Genomic DNA, 17,762 nt, shown 5'->3' with positions numbered 1-17,762 from the left:
AAGGAAATATAAAGGAAATATAGACCGGTAGAGTCCTTATAATTTTTTTTCTTTAGCCCTTTAAGGGTTCGGTGCTAGTCTTTCTTGTGACAACTGCGTTCATTTTTGTCACACCATCTTCATCAACATCAACATCATTTACACCGTTTTTTTTTTTTCACGATAGAACATATGGAGGAGAAAACGCGCACGTCATTTCGTAACAAATTTATGGCGTAATTGTACAGCGTTAAGGGTTATCTCGTACTATTTAGTTTCCCATTTAGCATCTAACTTCTAGTCAAGTTTGAGAATAGTCTGCGACGGGGATTCGAAGCGATGATACATGCACCTCCGATCGTATGCTTTTAATTGCAAGTGAAGGGGTGAACGGTGAGGTGAGACGGACACAGCGCCTTCTTTTCCACCGAAAGCAAATCAACTAAAGTAATTTAAAAATTTGCCAAATTCTGTCCCAGTTTATAAATACCAAAATATCGCGGAATAAAAATGCGATGTTACTGGCACTATCGTATGTACTCTTAACGGGAAGCTTCAGCGTGCTACAAATTTTAACGCGACCGTGTTCAAGATCTCATTCTCCTAAAACAGCTAGTGTTGGCATCGGCTTCGTCAGCGTCGGCATTACGGGCGAAAAATCACCATGGGACGCTGGCAGCTGGCAAGGCCGAGCAGTGATTCATCGATGATTTGTGCGACTTAACGAGACCACATGATATCATAAAGTTGGCAGGAGCTGCCATTTCGAATTGCTCCTTTCAGGTGGGAAGGTGGAATAAGAAACAACCTTCCACTGCTCTTGAAAGCCGATTCTGGCAAGTTATTCTTAGACCACTCAAACACGTTCATACGGCTTGGGTGAAGCGGGGCTTTGTGTGTCATGTAGTGGCTTAAGCTACTGATTCATGTGTTTAAAGGTGGAGATCAAGCGTCAGCGTCAATTTTATTAAAATGACGTTTAGTGCGGCTGTTCCCCGCTTCTTTAATAAGCACTGATTTATCTCGAGGTCGTCACCACTGTCCGCAAGATACACAAATACAGCCCAAATAACACTAGAAAGTAGCTCGTTACGGCGCTAGCAACAGTCTTCCGATGTCAGGTGCACAATTTCGAAAGCAGAAGCAAGAAGAAAAAATAAGAACGGGAGAACGAAATAACTGCCGCCTTACTACACGATTCCCTAGCCATGCGCTATGGCGATCCCTCCCGCTGTCTTTATTTTATTGTAGTCACCACGAATACGATTGCACTGACGTTCCTAAATTCGAGCAATCAAAATTGCAGTGACACTTTAGACAATTTAAACGATTTTTCTTGCCAGGAATATCGATTGCCTGTCTTTTTTTGAACCTCTTTGCACTGACGTCGCATAGCACACAGGCGCCTTTAGTCTCCACCATAGTAAAATGAGGCCGCTGAAACTGGCGTTTGATCTCAGGGCTGTTGCGTAAGTAGCGATACGCCAAGGCCATTCGGCCATTACGGCGGAGTGGCAGTTTCACAATTTCTGGGGCTGGATTTTAAAGGAAATGGTCTCTCGATTCCTTAAGTGTTATAGCACCGCAGGAACCAACACGCTCAGGAAAAAAAAAAAAAAAAAGAAAAAAAAAAGGTTGCGTTCTGCTCGTTTTTTTCTCAGTGAGTTTCTTCTGGTAGTGTTTCAACATTATAAACCGTTTTCAGCTTGCCTAAATTTTCACCGTTCTGCCGTCCGCCGATTGCTTGAGCCGTTTAACGCGCACCAAGATCGAGAGAACAAAAACCACCACCAAGAAACCACCCCGAAAGAGTCTGAATTTTGCCTAGTCGCGTGCTGGGGCCTGGCTACTGCGCCTAGCAGCTTGCGTACGTAGCACAAGCGCCTAACTGGAGAGGTGGAGTGGAGAAAAGTGATTTGGAAATAGTCGCGGAATGGTGTGGAGCTGCTTGACATGCTGACGGAGTAGCGAGCCATCCCGTCGCTTCTGCAGGAGCAGTCGGGGGAAGGGAAGCGAAAGGGAGCCCAGAGTGTGCAGTTCGTGCTCTGGGCGGACAATCGGGGTGTGCCAGGATGCATTCTAAAAGGTGCTATGGGGCTCGAGAGACCGGCTCACTTCAAAGTTTGGTGGTCGTATGAATTAGCGGTTCCATTTTCCATTGAAGAAACAGACAAGAATTGCGATCACTCTCACGCGTCTGTGTTCCTTGTCGAATGATTAATATTCTTTGCGTGCTTGGCGTTTCTCTCCCGCCGTTTTTAAATGAGGAATTTGGCGCCTGTAAGCAATTACTTGCAAATGCGAAAACGTGACAGGTAGGCAACATGACCCGAAGCGAAGCGAGATTGCAGAGCGTCGTAAATAATAATATCACAGGCTTGGTACTCGGGAAATCGCAACCTGTTTGTTCTATGACTATAGAGCACGAACCACAGCTCTATTTTACGTTATATAACGAAAACGTAAATAAAGATCCATATTTGCTGACCTCAGATTCAGTAACACTCTCTGAAGGATTTTCAGTGTCTTAGCTGAATGTCCGTAGTAAGCTGAAATAAAATTTTGATCATTTAATATCCTCTTTGTATCTTCGCTGCTCTTGGTGGTGTAGACAGCAAATGAATGGCGTGACTCTCCTGATGGAAGAAACGCTACCATGATACCAATCATTTGAATATAATTAGAGGATTCTTCAGATGCTCCCAAGCCACAGAGTCTGCTATATCCCAATACTCCCCCGTTTAAAAAATGTACACAACGTTTTCTCTTTCCGTTCCACAAAATATATTATAGTTTTACGTCGTAAACGTATAGTGACATCATTTCTTGTTGTAACGAAATTTCGTGTAGTTACCACAGAAAAGTACTACAGAACTACAGGATACCAAAAAAAAAACTACAGAAAGACAACAGAAATGCAAAAAGTAAAAACGAGCTGCGGAAATATCTGACATTACTATAAACTACACAGTATTTATCATATTTTGCATGCTCTTTTAGTCTTTTTTGACTGAGTTAAGATGCTATTATAGTTATCATGGATCTCAAATGCGAAATAGATGCTTATAGTTCCATCTACAAAAAGTTTGAACTTGCTGGATATCGTAACTGCCCGAGTATACTGCTCAAAAACAGACTGTGTGGCCTGGGAACTTTTCATCAAACCTGTCTGTCAACAGCATGCCACATTTGCGGACTGACACCGATTCCGTCTTGAAATGCCCCAAAAAGACGCCTTCGACACTTCTGACCAGATTTACCACTGGTAAATTAGTATCAGGAGAACAGAACTTGGCACTGACTGTGCGATGAACAGCGGAACCCAATCTGTGCAACACAGACAATTTGGGTGCGGCGGCGGGGGAGAGGCCAAAGAGCCCGCAGAGATGTATGTACTATGATAGGTTGCTTACATCTTTTCGTCACGACTGTGGCCAGCGCTAAATAAAATGTTCCAAAATTTCAGCACAAAATTTCTATTCGTAACTTTGCAATTTCCGCCCCGTGAAACGCTGTGCACTAAGGGTCAGTCACACGCTCGGCACTCGGTTGGCAAGTTTTCATATTTTTGGAATAACTCTTAATATGGAAGAATAATAGTCACTTATCCTTTTGTTGTCATGAAAATTTTTTGTTGCGAAAGCAACACTACGCCAGCCATCTCGGCTCGTCGCGCATGCTCCTATGCCGTAGCCGCAAATGGCAGGAGCTGCCAACTTGGGTCTCTCGTTTCACATGGGACGGTTATGTCAGAATCCGCCTGCCAGGCCTCTGGTATTCACGTTACTCCTATAGGCCACTAAGACACGTTCATACGGCTTGTTTAAAGCGGGGCTTTATATGTGGGCTGGTAGCCTACGCTATCGCGTCATACCCTTTTAAAGGCAGTGTCCCCCATATTTGGATGCAATAACCGCCTTTACCTCCACCACCTAAAACGCCGGTGAAATCTGACGCGGTCGACGGAACGCTAATTGTGTTCGATGCAAGGCTCGCTCGCCCGCAGCCAAGACTTTGGCTCCACACTCGTATGCCGTAGCCACAAATGGCAGGTGCAACGAAACCCCCATGAGACGGCGTGCAGAAGAAACGGATGAAGAGCGCGCTGCGCGTCTCGAGAAAAGAAGGAAGAGGGCTTTGGGTAGTTTAATCGTTATGTCTAGAGACGTCGAGGGTGGTCGGCGCGAATACTTTGCACAAAGAGTGGGCGAGCACGAGTCGGCCACGCGAGAGTTCACCGCCACTTCACGAACAACCCATTTGGAAATGCGTGTTCTGTGTGCGAACAACTGGTGCATAAAAATGATCTAACACTGGTGAGTGAACGTATGCATCCCACTCTTCATTTGGCGACAAGCGTAGCCATACAGCCGTTGCTTTCGCAATTCATCCAGGGTTAACCAGAGCTAAACCACAGCCAACGTTTCCTTTCTTTCTTTCTTTCTTTCTTTCTTTCTTTCTTTCTTTCTTTCTTTCTTTCTTTCTTTCTTTCTTTCTTTCTTTCTTTCTTTCTTTCTTTCTTTCTTTCTTTCTTTCTTTCTTTCTTTCTTTCTTTCTTTCTTTCTTTCTTTCTTTCTTTCTTTCTTTCTTTCTCTCTTTCTCCACAATGCTCGTAGTATTGAAAACGCGCAAAATCGTTTCATCTGGCGACACATGGACGCCAGTAAATGAGCAAGATAGCAACTGCTACCACCCCGTTTCAAAGGGGACGCTCCCATATTCCATCCATCCATCCATCCATGTTGGAGGTAGAACGCCGAAACAGCTGCGGTTAGGGAGACCGAAGTATATGTCCACACAGAGTCAAAAAGCTTCGAGTGCAATGTACACTGGCCCAGCCTCAGCCGAAAAGAGCTTGAATATTCGCGATAGCTTATTGTTCCCAGAACAAAATAACAGAAGCAAAAAAAAAAAAAAAACAGTTTTCGTAATCGCTGTGAAGGGGTCCTTTTACTCGTTTTTCTATTTTACCGCGGTGGCTAAATTCTTCGGAATTCACGTGGTACTCTAAAATTCTTCTTTGGCACTGAATGCTTGTCTCTCTCTCTTTTTTTCTCGCCATTAGTTTCGGCGCAGAAACTGGTTTTCGAGTGCACTTTAAAAAAGATGTGTATAAATGAGGCGTGCCCCCAAAAGTAGCCGACGAAAGAGCGCGGAGTTTTCGAGCCAGAAGTGTGAGCATACCGAAAATGCCTCGCCGGTGACACTCCGCTTCTTTCGGACACTAAGAGTTTACGGGAATTTTTTTTTCTTCTTTTATTAGTTGTTGTACTCTGGCTGAGAGTCTCTTTCTGGCACGACGAAGCAGCCGAGCCATCAACCGTCGCATCAACGCACGCTTCCACCATCTGAGTTTACGAGTTAGAAATGCCACTGGGTATTGAGTTTTATTTTCTCTCTCTCTCTCTCTCTCTAAGCCGTAAAAATGCGACGCTCGTAGCGTCTACATTTCAGAAGAGCGAGAAAGAACTGAATGTATTTCGACGGCGCCTGCTGCCTGGACCTCGTAATGCAAGTTTTATATTTCATCGCGTTTTCAGGGAAGATACAAGAACAACAAACAGGGCGGCCGATCGATTTAATATTTTTTCTACGCAAGTAATGATCAGCGTTACGGCGGGAGGACTCAACACAGCGCAGCTTTAAATAACAGGAGCTCTTGAGCCAACGCGTCACAGGAGTGCCAGATTAACTAAAGCACAGATCTGAGCGGCGCCAACAACGATCACGACGGCAATAACGTAAGACACACCCAAGAACGCAGGTAATTGCTCCCTCAGGAGATAATATGAAGCGAAATCGATCAAGCGAGATGTTCCTGGAAATAACTAAGGGATATAAATAAGCCCAGGATATATTTAAAACCTTAAAAACAATGGCGGGCGATGACGCTGCAAGAAGTTACAGTACTGCGCTTAAGTCCGTTTCGGAAATAAAAAAGCCACTTTGCAGGAATATTTATACAGAGTGCATCTTAATTGTCATCCCAAATACCACCATCCTTCTCATTATCACTACTATCATCACTATCAACTAAACGTACCGTCATTGCCATCGTTACAATATCATTATCATTATAACTAGCTGCATCGTCATCGCTACTATCATCTTTAAGCTAGACAAGGAGAATTACGATCGGTTTCTCACAAGCCCGGTTTGGAGTAATGCTGAAAAAGAAAAAAAAAAAAAAAGTCCGGCACACAGTACAGTGGTTTGTGCGCCTGGCTGGATGTCGGAGCGCTAATGGTTCGATTCTCGTCAGAGAGAGACTTTTTTTTTTTTTTTTTTTTTAAGCGTCAGTTCGTGCGGAAATTTCCTGCGGACATTTCCTGCGGACATTTCCTGCGAACATTTCCGTTGCCAATAAGCCAAGAAAGGCTTTTATCTTCAGATGCAACTTAGCCATGCCTTTTGCTTTGAACGAGTTTAACCTCTTGGTATTATTTTATCTCGGGTCATATGCATTATTTTAGCTTAATGCCATGTGACTTCAATTTCAATTAGCAGACAGGTATTTCGTTTTAAATAACAACTATTAAAATCAAACAGTGGTATTTATATGGTCGGAATTCACCCTATGTCAAACATCTTTATAGGAACTGTCCTCCCTCAGTGCTCAAAAGACAGTACAGCATTCCAACAAAATATATAACACAAAATTTATAAATATTTATTGGTTTTGCATGCTCTTATAGCTGAGGAAGGATACCCCAGATTTATCTATTGCATAGTTTGAAATATTTCGTAGTGGAGGCGAACGTACACACGCTAGATCTACGTAACTAAAATGAAAATTCAGGCAGCTCCTTTAAAGATACTTTCGCCAGCGGGTCGGCGGAGTGACTAATGTGTTAGAGAACAGCGAAATGCTGCCAGTGCTAGTCGCCAACCTCTCAGGGGTCATTAGGTACCTAGCTTTTTCTAAGAAAGGAGGCAGTTTTCACTGCACCTTTCCTTGCTTTCAGCGCAACCATTGAATGACTCTGGCGTAGTAACTTTGTGAACCAATTTTACCGATCTTGAATGCGGTTCCCTTTCAAGTCTTTCAATTTGCGTTAAAATTTTACAGTTAACGTAATGATTATTTAGGTAACGCATTAGTTCAAAACAAATAATAGATTTACCGTAGCTCAGAAGTACTAATGACGTAGATATAAATTGAATCAGCCATGGTTCCTGTTGCGCATGCGCTATGGGCAGATAGGGAAACGCAACCATCCCTGCGCATGGACAACAGGTACCAGGCTTGACCGGTATACGTCTACGCTGCGTTGAAACTCCCTAATAATTGCCTGTTCTTCTATTGTTCGACAGCCCGCTATAGGAAACGTTTGAAATACGAATTCGGTCGTGCTTTTATGCTGTTTATTTTTACAGTAAAAAACTGGAGGTTAAAAAAATGCTGCGATTATCATGGACCTGTTGATAGATGTCACTGGAGAGAAGTGAGCTCCCTAGAGCAAAATGAAAGAATACAGAAAGACGCGAATACATTTAAAGGCTGAGCGAAAAAGAGAAGAGAACGAGAAAATCGCGAAAGACGCTTGGAAGGCCAGACTTTCGGTCTGCCCGTTTGGCAATTCCTCGAACGGTCGATGGAGTTATCGATTATTGGCGGCGTCAATCGATATCGGTTTCTCTAACTTTGGTTTTGAAAGCTATTTTGCACAAGATTTACTATGTTCGTTGACCTCAACAATACTTTTGCCGCCATTGTGCATAGTTTTTTTTTCCAATTTCCTTTTTACTCTGACCTTCATTGATCGCGTGTTTGACGCCTTTTCACTTACTGAAAACTAAAGCTAATCACCAGAGCCTACAGCTCTGAAAATCGCGTGCGGCATGCGCACTTGTTCCGCAATTTAAGCAATTTTCATTATCCGACACCAATATTTAGAGAAATTAGAGACAATAAAACGATTGGCCGACAATTATGATACTCTGTAAGGCGAAACTTGAGTGCAGCTCTCCAGGTATCTTATTTTTGTAATGCGCTACAGTTAAGACTTTGAGAGTCATGCGCTTATATATGTGCAATTTTAGTCTGCTTCATGTCGTCCCCCATAATCATCCTTCAACTGCCACACTATCGCTTCTCAGTTTGTGATTGTTATTTTCACGTAGTCGGGGCAATGCCGAAGGCTGAAAATGAAGTAACTGATGTTGCGCTTAAATTAACTCCTTATTGGCCTGACTTTCACCCCCCCCCCCCCCAAAACAAAACAAAGAAAACAAAAAACAAATAAGCAACTCGGCGGCGGTGATAACAGCAGGATTGTGCTTGTCGGTCGTCGAAGCATTTAAAGTATTTAATTTCAAGACGGCATAGAAGTATCTAGATAAACGCCCTGTAACATTGTGAAAACGGACGCAAGCGGCTCGAAACGTTCGAGATATATATCGGCTCATCTTGCACGACAAAGAAAATGATAAAGCCGCGTCTCGGCGGCGCTGACCATGAACGAAATCGTTCAGCGCGTTACAATAAAACGGGCAAGGTCGCGTGCTGGCAGCGGCTGTTGAAGCTAACAACAATTAACAAATAAAGCTTTCAATGGTTCGCGGCGTTTTCATGACATCTGCTGGCGCCCCAGCCGAATTTTGACGAGCTCCCTCGAGCAACTCGAGGGTGACGCGCTTCTCATCAGCGCAAAAACGTTTCACTGCGGAAAATTTGTGCATTCCTTAAGCTGTGTCATGAAGGGCATAATGCGACCTCGTTAATGACTCCCGCTTGTCAGCTCCCTTTGCGGATACTCATTCACGCCCATTCAAATTGGTTATATATTAATCAGTAGTTTTATACTTGTGTCTCTATTACACCGTACATACTCGCACCATAGAGTAAAGCTACCGCATTATATGAAGGGCCATACAACAAAAACATAAATGTAAAGGGTTCTCGAAGGCTGGATCGCGATTTCACCCTCCCATCTTAATGGTAAATCCCGAATTGGTAGAGAATACCAAACCGGCCACTTCATGCGGCCCCGTGACAACACAACCCGACGACCAATCAGCGCATGACCATGTCATCTGCCAACTACTACCTGCGACAGCCCGGCCCATGATTCCTCGCTGACAACGCCGACAGTGCCGACAGCGGATCTTTTGGAGAACGAGGCCTTTAACTATATCACGTTATGGATGGGCGGATGGAAAAAACGCGCAGGAGCATAGCGCCGTTTGATGAACACCTCACATGGGTTGCGTAATGTCAAAGGAAACAGGAAACAACACCTGCACGCACACAAAAGAAGACAGTCAGAACAAATACTTTGTTATTAGCTACTCAGATAGCTCAGACAAAACAACATTCACGTAATAATTACCCCCAGCATTTCAAAACATGGTCTTCTCACACTGCAAAACTCGTATTGACCCATTCAGTTGAAAATTGCCCTGACGTCAAATACGGTGCACATCATATGCAGCTTGAAGTCTATTTCTGAGTCCTAGTTTTTCACTCATTACTACTTCTCTATTTCGGCTCCGGGAGTCATTCTAATCGTAATTCTACTAATGCATGACACCGTCATCCATTGCTCATCTCCGCTTACAGTGACAAAACGCATTGCCTGAACACTATATACATATAGCGACGCAGCTAAATGCGTTCTTAAGACCACGAAGTAGCATATGCACCTACTTTTCTGCGCTGGTTATTTTTTATTCATTTACATATATAATTGTTTTGTTGCTTTGCTGGCGTATATGTGCCAAACACTTCTTTTTTCAAGCAAAAGAAAAAAACAGTTTGGAATGTTCATATCAAAATAACGACAGCCGGTAAACATGACTTTCTTAGTTTTTTCATTATATTCTGTCATATCGATCGTATTATGGCAACATTGTTTTCCACTTCGTATTTGTGTGCCACATGGAAGAATGAAAACATGCACAATGAAGATTTAAGTATGCTCTAAAGGCTCTGCCATCTATAGCTCCCTAGTCTGCTGAATATTCAATAGATGAGAAATTGAGTTAAATGAAGGGTTTGCTATCAAATATCGTAGTTTGCGCAGAGTAAACCTTGGTCATGAATTAATTTGCAAGCCCTTACTTTCTGTACGCTGATATCGTGCTTACGATCTCGTAAACGAAATGTCCAATCTAGAGATCGGTAATTGCGAAAGCGCTCGAACTTCCTTCACGCAAGCAAGCACTTAAATGACCGAAGCGTGCTCATTGTGAAATCAAAGCGTCACATCCCATATATGCCGTTAATATCTAGCACTTGACACGTACTGCAGAAGTTGTTTCCCAAATTGTTCTCTGAAGAGCGATTGTACTTTAATCGAGTAGAATGCGCTAACCCATGTAAAATTAGTTATTTGATAAGGCATCCTCGCAGATCTGATTCACATATCCAACTAGATTTAATAAAATTGAAATGTGACATTGTATAGAACATAATTAATCAATCCCAATGGCAACGTTTGTGGACGTTAATCACTGTAAAAACAATTTTCAATGATTACCTCAAGGTTGAACCCAGTTTGCGACTGTTTGACTTGGCGTATAGCCAGCCAAACGGTTGTCCTTCTCAACCGAATTACTCACGGCGGCTTTAATGACACCAGCGCTATAAATCTACGAGGGACACTTAAGCTCCTTCTTTAAAAATATGATGCGATAGCACTAATGACTCCAGTCTGTGGCTCCCCCTGGGGATCCTCGTTCCCACACTAGTTTTAGCTCGGTTAGTTACCCGTCTCTAAACTTGTGCCTCTAATGCCCTACACATCCTTATTAGCGTACGGTTACACGATACCGTATTATTCAGCTCCGCGTTCGTATTTGATCACCCGATACATTAAGCTCTGGTTTAACCCAGCCATGCGAGCGTGCCTTACTCGTCCTTCAAGACGCTGGAAAGTTGATTCCTGTTCCATCTTCCCACCTCAAACGAGCGACCAAAGTTGGCAGCTCCTCCCAGCTTTGTGACAATATGTGGTATATAGTTCATGAGTGCACAGAGTTCATGAGTGACCTCATGAGTTCATGAGGTCATGAGTGCACAGAGAATATCTAATTAAGACGAAAGGGCGTTGCATAGAAAACGCGAAAAGCAGGGTAATTAAAAAGGCGAAATATTTACTTGCACCTCCCTATATTTCTGATTACGTAGACGGCAGTTTCTGTGTACGAGAGATCACTTTCAAGACTGATCTATTTCGATTGTTGGCTTTTGTTTTCCAAAACGATATGCATTTGGAACAAATTACCTTAAAACACTGCTCGTATTATGTGTAACGTTGTTCTCTTTTCAATGGCATAATAAGGATTTCAATTTTGCGGTGCTCTGATAATCTTCTTTCATTTTGTCATTGCTACTTGATACGATGCTGATTTGTTTGCGTGGCTGACCCTTCTTAGTGATGTTTTCTCTGCCTTCCCCAGTGTAATGCCAATCTACGCTGTTGGCGAATAAATAAGTAACCATTGGGCAGATATTATTGATGCGTACTCCAGCTTATAACACGAAGTGAAGATGAAGGGATGTGTGCAAACAATGAAGAAACAAATGAACTCTGAAAGCAGCAAATATAACTCCAAAAGTGGTACATTCACAGCAGTGCTGCTATGTTTACTGCTGCAACAGGAATACAATGGGCAGAAACAGAAGAGAGAAGGAGAATGAGAAAGAATGAGAAGCTTAATTCGAAATTACTACATTGAAAAATACATTGAGAAAAGTAAAAGGAGCGATTTTCTACCCTACAACATTGCTACTCATTGGTAAATGAATATTTGGAGGTTGGGCGTTAGGAATTTGGTAAGCATGGCTGATGCGGTTCCTCGCGGGGACACAATGCTTATCATTTTTGACCAGGACAGAGTGATTCATCCCAAAAGAGAACACAGGCTTCGTCTATTTGTGTCTTCCCTTGTGAATGCGTATAGAGACCCAAAAAGTGAGCGCTGGCTCTTTTTCTAATTGCAGAAAAAAATATAAGTGGGCGGCTGATTTACCTTAAGAAAGGAATGCATTAAAAGCTGTGCTACTGCTGCAGGTTCCTGTCGCTGGCGCCAGAAGTACTCAATAACACTCGCTATTCGTTTTCTAAACGTTTTCAACAATTATACTAGGTTGCTGATTCAAGTCAGTCACTTCGGCTTGCTTTTCTACTAAGGTAAATTGAGGCAGGTTTTACTAAAGCGAAAGCTTTACCGGTTTCGTCGAGCCGAGATCAGAGTTTAAGGGAATTGGGCCTCAGGCACCGAGCAAGAATCCGGCGACGCGCTGCTGCTGCCTCTTCAAACGTGCGACGCGCGGAGCTGGCAGCGCTCGCTCCTTTTTCTGCCCCTGCTTCGCTTCTTCTACTTCGCACTCCTGCGAAACTTTAAGAGTAAGACGCGATACCACAGGCTACCAGCCCACATATAAAGCCCCGCTCTAACCAAGCCGCATGAACGTACCTGCGTGACCTAAGGGTAACCTGAATACAAGGGTCCTGGCAGGCTGATTTTGATATCACCCTCTCATATGAAAGAAGAGGCTCGAGTCAGCAGCTCCTGCCGAACATAATGTCAGGCAACCCAGCCTCCAGTTAGTATTTGACCCCGTCATTGAGTAGATTGGAGTCTAAAGACCGACTCCTCGCGCATCACGTCAGATGCTAGCTAGCCAGTGCCACGCTCGGAGTTTTCGTTTACAGCGCCAACGCCGGCGGACGGCCACCGTCGCTGGCAGCCGACGCCGGATTTTCGGTGTACAGGGCCTTTATTGCTACCGCGTTAATATACAACATTGACTGACACAATATCCCACTTCATTCCTGTCTCCTGCATACCCTTTCCCTCCACCACCACCACTGTCCATCTGGTTCGCCTCCTGGGACCTTCCCCTTCAAAATGCCCTCGACATCTTTGTGTCATCTGTACCCGGCTATGATATCTTTGAGGTTTGCTGAAAGCCACGAACGAGTTCAAGCGCAGCGGTGTATGGCCATGCTTAATTGAACTTCAGCTCTCTAAACTAGATTATCTATATGAGTCTAACTTAGCTTAGCAACACAGCATAACAAAGAATCACAAAAATTTCGTTTGCACATCAGCGCTTAGCTGAGCTAAGGCGCATTAACATTTTTTCGGATTGATTGTAACATGATTATGCGGAGTTGTTTAGACACTTTTGCTGACAACCAAGTGCCGCTGCAAACTATCGCCGCGCCCATCACCACTCTTGACCATCTCACACGACCAGCGCTTCTATCAACCTATGACGTCATGCCTGATGACTAAAGCGCAATGTCAGCTTTCGGCACTGGTTTCAAAGAGCCCTAGGCTAGGTTATTTCAAGATAGGCAAAGGACGTACTTGCGGAAAGTAGCGCAAACTTATGAACCGTCATTTGTAAAAGCAGAAACAAAGAAGCTGTAACGAAAGAAAAGTATTGTCAACATAACGGAGACCTTAACGCTACACGTGCGCATTTACTGGACGGGGGAACGGCAAATTAGCATTATGGCAACGAGACGAGGCCGGAGGAAAGCACGCCCGCTGGTACAGTTTTATTAAGTAAGGTACCCTGCAGATGAAATTTCGTTTCTGAGAATCCATAATGATCACCATGCGTTATGACTTCCGGTTTTTATTCTTTGTTACCAGCAAAAGATATCTACTGCCGTTGTATGGCAGAGCACTCGATGGCGTAAGAGGGAAAAATTCAACTGACAAAGAAACCCTGTATAAAAGAAAAAAAAAAAGTTACTTGGAAGTTACATATGCTGCATAGATTAAAGGTTAAAACTGGTTGGTCACAAAATGCCAATCCGTATATTCTGAGGGAAAGTAGGATCAATGAGGCACATCTGAGACTCGTTGCATAGACTTTCAGACAGAGATGTAAGAAGTTAAGAACGCCAAATATTTTTGCTATAACGATGTTTCCACTAAAATAAGCAAAACGCAACGGAGTGCTAGCTTATAAATATTCGCCGCCTATATTCCCTGTCTCTTCATTAGTGTGTGAAAGGAAGGCGTGTATACATGAAATAGGTAATGATTACCTTGTGATATGTTGCTATAAGTGTACATGACCTTTGAGTGTGTTTTGTTTTATAGAAGACACTCAGTCAATGTCACTTGTTTTCTCCAAGAAGGGCCTCTTACGTAATAGAGAGTTTTTATACCCGTACTGGATTAAGGGACGCCCGCAGTAGTACGTTTCCGAATTGCTATAACGTTCTAAATTATTCTGCAGGTCACGTTATGAAGCTTTGCGCGTCAGTGCAACCCCTGACACGTGCTGACCAATTTGTTCAGTAAGTAAGCTACCATGTGCGTTAGCCGCTATTAGCAGACCGTTCACTACGCTAGACTTCAAGTAATAAACTCATGTGCCAGTCTTCATTTGGGTCGTCTTAGGAAAGCGTAGTCATTTGCAAGTTGCTCGACTTAGCCGGCTCGCTCGGCCTCGACAGCTGCCTTTCAGCCATGGTGACAGGTGTCAGCGTATACGTTGTTCATTCGGAACAGAATTGGCTCTAATGTAGGCAGATTCACCAAGTTAGAAGTCATTTGTCAGTGTGAACGTGTGACCTAAATAGTATTCAGCGCTCTTGTTCCTTTATTTTATTCTATTAGGTGGTACAGTGGGCGAAATTTTGGTCGCAGATAACATGTTCACTTTGAAAACGTGCTGGACAGCTTGTTTCCGAACCTTTTTTGTCTCAAGTTTAGTGACTCAGTACCGGAGAACGGAAACATAACGAAGGGCAGTTTTGAGTACAGTCTGCACAACCGTGGAATCGCTCGAAGGTTATCATGTCTATAGCGAACAGTTTTGAGTCGTTTAATGATGCTTTGGTTTATAGAATTTAAAGTCACAAAGCGGCTCAGGCTATGAGAGAGGCCGTAGTGGAGTACTCCAGAAATTTACACCACCTGGAGTTCTTTAACGTGCACTGACATTGCACAGTAAATTCTCTAATGAATATACCAAAATACTTCGTCCTACCGTGGTGGCGCAGTGGTTAGGGTGCTTGACCTCTGAAACACAAAGACGCGAGATCGAATCACGACCGCGGCGGCCGCTTTTCAACAGAGGCGAAATGCAAGGCAAGCGTGTGCTGTGCTAAATCAGTGTACGTTAAAGAGCCCCAGGTAGTCGAAATTTCCGGAACCTTCCACTATGGCATCTCTCATAGCCCGAGCCACTTCGGCACGCTAGAACCTCCTAAATCAAACAAAATCAAAATAACTCAATCGTACGCTGCCGGAGAAAATAAAGTGATAAGCCTATATATCCATGGCGGTAAACAAACGGAATCGGCTCGAAAAGTAGGCACTGTAGGCATTGCGACTGCATATTCCTCCCGTGCAGAGCATGAAACCATCCTCTGACACCGTCTCGGTTGCGGGAGAAGGTAGGCAATATTTCCCACCTCTGTTCAACACCATTTCAGGGTGTCCGATGCTGTGTAGCTATATTAGATGTAGCTCTAAGAACCATTTCTCTATTCACCATTGAGTACTACAGTTGCGCAGCAGATTAACAAATGCCCAATGTCGTTCTGTTCCCGCGCAGATAACGGAGTGGCTGCTTTGAGTTGTCGGCAACCTCATTAGGTTAGGCTGAAAGCTCATGAGGTTTGCCACCTCTGGTTGCGGATATGTTTACCAGCTAAGGAAAATTTCCATTTACAGCCTTGACAGCATATATCAATATATGCCAAACGGAAAAGCCAGCGAAGAAGTTTAAACCTACATACAAGAACAGAATATATGCAATATAAGTAAAAGGACCTTTAGTATACCACAGAGGCAATTAACACGAGCCTACGCATAACGTGAAGGCGAATCAGCGAGATGAATGTGTTCGCCGCGCATGTAATACGGCCGTCGTCTGTCGCATTCATAGACCTATAGCTGAGTGTATTTTGCACTGAGCTGAATGTCTATGAATAGAAAGAACCTCGACACGTGCAGTCCTGCTTCTACAGAGTTGTGTGCGGCTGAGTACCTCGTTTTTTCTTTCTTGTTTTTTTTTTCTTTCTCATTCCCACATTCAAGCTCAGCTGAGCATTGCTACTGGATATGAAATAGCACAATCACACGCGCAGAATGAAGGGACACGAAAGGGGCGAGCTCCGTCATCATGCTGCCGTCTCTTTGGTCTCTTGGTTTCTGCAATACGAAAACATACGAATGAAAACATGCGCTGCTCGGAGAACTGTGCGGCCACAAAAGGCCAGGACTAACTAGCGACGAGACTAGTTAAGACATTGGAGTAAGAATCTATTTATAAAAACGTATTGCCTTTATAAGCGCCTGAATTTCATCCGCCTGAACATACGAGAAGCGAACGCTGGGTGTAGAGGCTGTAGTGTGGAAGAGCAGGGGGAGAATAGATGCACGTCGACGATTGTAAATAGCCGTGCTGCTTTCGAGAACGTTGGAAACAACGAACGACGGCGGGACTATGAGAAGCAAGTTCGCTAGCTCGGAGAACAGCGACACTCAGTTTGCCAAGTCAAACCGATATGAGCTGTCGCAGAAGGCACGCGCGTTCACACGCTCAGTATATTTGTTTTGCTCAACAACTGCACCGTGAACTGTGGGAGAAATACAGCTCGAACAACAGCAGGGAATTACCGGAGCGGTCATAAATGCGCGATTAACTGCATGAAAGTCAGCGTGCGCAGTTTGTACAATGTGCACTATAATAAGGCTTACCTTCATTGGAAGCCGGGCCTACCCGAAGTGCATTCATACCAGCAGGGTTTATGTGGATACTCGTTCGTTGGGATTCCTACTACTCGATGATGTGCGCGAGCAAATAATTCAGCTCTCTGTTTACACTGGAATCCCACTACACTGAGTCTATCCGAAATTCGCAGTGACAGGAAAGCCGCTTGCAGCATGTGTGGCGCGCGACACGGCGCATTCCCGTGGGTCGAAATGAGTTTGAGCGCCACGAATGCGGACAGGCGGCACAGCAGCTGGGGTCCCCCCGCATTTCTACGTGAGACTAATTGGACGGACGAGAGAGAAGAAGCAGGGGGCTTTGCTCGGCAATCTCCAGGGACAGCGGAATAGTGTGCGGCCTATTTCCTGTTCTGTTATCCTTTGCTCACGACGCGAAGCACCCAGTCCACACAATGGAAACTCCCCCAGCACCGTTAGTTTTATCCCACTTTTGGCAGTCGTGGTGTCATTCTGGCTTCGGCTGGGATATGAGCGTTTTATGTCCTTTTTTTGTATTTGCTTTTTATAAACTAAAAGGAGGGCTAAGGAAAAAGGGGGTTCCACATAAAAAAAGACGCCTATTGGACAGAGGATGGGATAAGGTACCTCCGTATAAGTGTAAATGAAATCAGGAGGATTTGCTTCGCTGTGTATTAGGCGTTGATTTATAAACAAATTTACTCACAAAATTTTTGTTGCAGAGCTGCTTTCACTCAGGACAGGACTGCGTCACCTTGTGCAATCAGCTCTCAGTAGCACTCAGCCGCCCCAACTTCCACTTCTCCCCTCTACAGACCATCTGCCCTGAAATGAGTGAAAGCAAACAGCTTTAATTTATATGCTATAATATCAGCGTGTTGGATGTTACCTGAAAACAAATCATGCAAGAATGCTTACGTGAAATTAGTGACGAATTTATCATGCGCGACAAATCCTCCCCCTCTCCCCTTCTTCCCCCTCTTCGCAGATAAGCACGTGAACGAAATACAACCCGCAGCTTACAGCACAGTATACAATGCACTGCACGCAGTACGCAGCTCCCAAAATCTAGCGCACAAAGCAAACAGCACAGCAGCCGCACAACTTAT

The 17,762-nt window shown here is 44.1% G+C and overlaps 1 pseudogene across 1 annotated transcript in view; it reads right to left on the bottom strand.

Moving 5' to 3' along the window:
* The window catches only part of LOC146186114 (migration and invasion enhancer 1-like), a 95,219-nt pseudogene extending 77,753 nt beyond the window's left edge, over positions 1 to 17,466 (bottom strand). The window contains exon 1 of the transcript XR_014708074.1: positions 17,360 to 17,466. The product of XR_014708074.1 is annotated as a migration and invasion enhancer 1-like, transcript variant X2 (transcript). The remainder of the gene's footprint in view (positions 1 to 17,359) is intronic.
* Between the last annotated feature and the right edge of the window lie 296 nt (positions 17,467 to 17,762).

The sequence above is a fragment of the Amblyomma maculatum genome, chromosome 6, assembly GCF_055883805.1.
Source record: "Amblyomma maculatum isolate TAMU_Amacu chromosome 6, ASM5588380v1, whole genome shotgun sequence".
Taxonomy (NCBI): domain Eukaryota; kingdom Metazoa; phylum Arthropoda; class Arachnida; order Ixodida; family Ixodidae; genus Amblyomma; species Amblyomma maculatum.
The sequence above is the reverse complement of the archived record's forward strand: the minus strand, read 5'-3'. Positions and strand labels throughout refer to the sequence as shown.